At 35.5% G+C, this 3,430-nt stretch overlaps 1 long non-coding RNA gene across 1 annotated transcript; it reads right to left on the bottom strand.

Moving 5' to 3' along the window:
- Nucleotides 1–1,055: 1,055 nt before the first annotated feature.
- LOC140104858 (uncharacterized) lies at nt 1,056–2,955 on the bottom strand. Its single transcript, XR_011850434.1, has 4 exons — nt 2,756–2,955; nt 1,484–1,535; nt 1,337–1,403; nt 1,056–1,258 (listed from the first exon to the last, which is right to left on the bottom strand). It is a non-coding gene; the product is annotated as an uncharacterized lncRNA (long non-coding RNA).
- Nucleotides 2,956–3,430: the final 475 nt, after the last annotated feature.

Raw genomic sequence — 3,430 nt, 5'->3', positions numbered from 1 at the left:
CAAAGGGATAACCAGGAATGCAAGTCAAGGAATCATAAGATACTAGAAAAAAGCAGACAGAATACATGCAAGCTTAGTCAAATGTGAACCATAACAAGCACTGAGTATAGATACCAGATAGACAGAAACTTTATGTAATGTAAATTACCTGGAATATTTTGTGTTATCATGTTTGTGGGTTTTGGAGTAATTGGATCTGTAGAGTTAGAAAATTTAAATGACCCGGGCCATGCTCCATAATGTTTTGTTGTGATCCCGTTCCTTGTGGATCCACTATAACTGACGTGACCAGGTGTCTTCCATACCGTGACTTCTCCTCCCTCATTGGGTATTAGTCCAGCATGGATAGCAGCTCGGCAAATAGAGGAATCCTAAGAGAAATTATAGATACATTTATAATGCTTAACTTATTACCAATTGTAATTTTGAATAATGGTTTTGGTTTGATCTTACATCAGTATAAACATCAGTTCCCCACACAGATGTTCCATCAGCGAGGCATTCAGCTGGGCATAAAACACTAAGGAATGCAAAAAAATAATTTAAAAATGGTAATAAAAAATTGAAGATAAAGGTAAAACTAGACAATATATAAATCTTCTTACTTAGCAGAGGATCCTGTTATGTCCTTGGCTGTGGTTGTACAGGTTGCAGTCACTGCAATGAATTATCAATTGTATGAGACAAAATGTGTTTTTTTGTTGTAAAAACAGGCACAAAGCTTCACTTTAATTTTTACAATGAAATTGATTTGGGAGGTTGACAGTAACTGGGCAACAGTCCTTGCTTATCTCTGAGTGATAACAGATGAGGGGAAAACATAAAAACTAATAAGAAAAGTAGCCAAGTCGAATAACAAGAGTAACACAAAGTACCAAATCAATAGACAAAGGGATAACCAGGAATGCAAGTCAAGGAATCATAAGATACTAGAAAAAAGCAGACAGAATACATGCAAGCTTAGTCAAATGTGAACCATAACAAGCACTGAGTATAGATACCAGATAGACAGAAACTTTATGTAATGTAAATTACCTGGAATATTTTGTGTTATCATGTTTGTGGGTTTTGGAGTAATTGGATCTGTAGAGTTAGAAAATTTAAATGACCCGGGCCATGCTCCATAATGTTTTGTTGTGATTCCGTTCCTTGTGGATCCACTATAACTGGCTTGACCTGGTGTCTTCCATATTGTGACTTCTCCTCCCTCATTGGGTATTATTCCAGCATGGATAGCGGCTCGGCAAATAGAGGAATCCTTTTAGAAAATATAGCTAAAGTAATAATGAAGTGTAACATTAAGAAATTACTTAAATAGTCATTGGTGTGATCTTACATCAGTATAAAGATCAGTTCCCCATAGAGATCCTCCATCAGCGAGGCATTCAGCTGGGCATAAAATACTAGGAAATACAATAACAAAAAATTTACAACATGGTTATAAAAACTTTTGAAGATAAAAATAGGATAAAAGACATCTTACTTTTCAGAGGATTCTGTTATCTCGCTGGCTGTAGTTGTACAGGTTACAGTCACTGCAATGAATTTACAATATGGAGGGATTGTTGTAATAACAGACTCGGAATTTCTACTTACAAGTATTTCTAAGTATTGCAGAGTTTGATTCCAACAGAATGCAGCCAGATTGGGCATTGACATAATGGGAAAGACCTGTAAGGGCTTAAATGTTTTCTGTCTTAAAATCCCTGAAATGCCCAATGGCACTCCCATGCTAACCGCCTGCACATGAGCCACCAATGTCTATGCTTTTTTTTAGCGTTGCCTTCTGAAAGTTTGCACTGTTACATTTTTCGAACAATGTTGCTGGCTGAGGACTTTTTGTGGATGAAGATGAATTTTCAAATTGCATCATTTTATGGTACGCTTCACTTGTTTTGTATGTTTTATTGCTTTACTTCACACAATTCACTGTATGAAATAATTAAGGTCTTGCTTTGATACAATATATACCTGCAGGGTTTATGCTGGGCAGCACTGTGCCTACGCAATCACCCAACTTAACTGTATGTACAGGTGCCTAAAGTAGTTGAGCACATTTTATATTTTAAAACTTTATTTATATGTATAGATGTCAAAGGTGACTGAACTGCTTATATATGGAAGCTTATTGCAATCTCGTGTGAAAACGATGTCCTCTTTAAAAAGAATGTTCCTATTAACAATACAGCTCACACAAATTATATATATATATAATTATATATATAAATATATAAATGATATATATATATATATATATATATAAAGAGAGAGAGAGAAGAGAGAGAGAGAGAGCACTTCAACAGCCATTGTTATAACAATTCCTTAAAATGTTTTTCAATGGCCACTAACTTTATAAGAACATTTCCATCAAATCAGCAATCCAAGTGACTAGATTTTTAAAAACTATAACTTATCAGATATAAGCGCTTCTTTCCCCCATCACTTTTGCCCTTTTTGTTTTCCCTTTGTACTTCCTACTCTGCATTTCTTTCAGAAAATGTTCCTGAATTCCATCTTGCTAGAAACAAGACGGAGAACAGGTCACTGGATTGTTAGATGACATAGAAGCTCTAGGGAAGAAGGAGCAGCGCAGAACAAAAGTAACTTCTCCTTCCAGCCACTAATAGTGCCCTGCAAATTCACAGATATAAGCTGTGGAGATAAGAACTGACAGAAAATTAAAATTTGTTTTATAATCTTTGGAAACATTTGCTTTTCAAATTTTTCCATTTAAGAAGAATGTAAATTAGAATACCTGGAGGCTTCTGTGTAACCACTTTTGTTGGTTGTGGAGTTACTGGACTTGAAGAGTTAACAAATATGAAAGAGCCAGTCCATGCTCCATAGTTATTGGTTGTGATCCCGTTCTTTGCGGATCCACTATAACTGACGTGACCAGGTGTCTTCCATACCGTGACTTCTCCTCCCTCATTGGGTATTAGTCCAGCATGGATAGCAGCTCGGCAAATAGAGGAATCCTAAGAGAAATTATAGATACATTTATAATGCTTAACTTATTACCAATTGTAATTTTGAATAATGGTTTTGGTTTGATCTTACATCAGTATAAACATCAGTTCCCCACACAGATGTTCCATCAGCGAGGCATTCAGCTGGGCATAAAACACTAAGGAATGCAAAAAAATAATTTAAAAATGGTAATAAAAAATTGAAGATAAAGGTAAAACTAGACAATATATAAATCTTCTTACTTAGCAGAGGATCCTGTTATGTCCTTGGCTGTGGTTGTACAGGTTGCAGTCACTGCAATGAATTATCAATTGTATGAGACAAAATGTGTTTTTTTGTTGTAAAAACAGGCACAAAGCTTCACTTTAATTTTTACAATGAAATTGATTTGGGAGGTTGACAGTAACTGGGCAACAGTCCTTGCTTATCTCTGAGTGATAACAGATGAGGGGAAAACATA

This window comes from Engystomops pustulosus, chromosome 10 (genome assembly GCF_040894005.1).
Source record: "Engystomops pustulosus chromosome 10, aEngPut4.maternal, whole genome shotgun sequence".
Lineage (NCBI taxonomy): Eukaryota > Metazoa > Chordata > Amphibia > Anura > Leptodactylidae > Engystomops > Engystomops pustulosus.
Note: the sequence above shows the minus strand (reverse complement) of the source record. Positions and strands in the feature narration are given on the sequence as shown.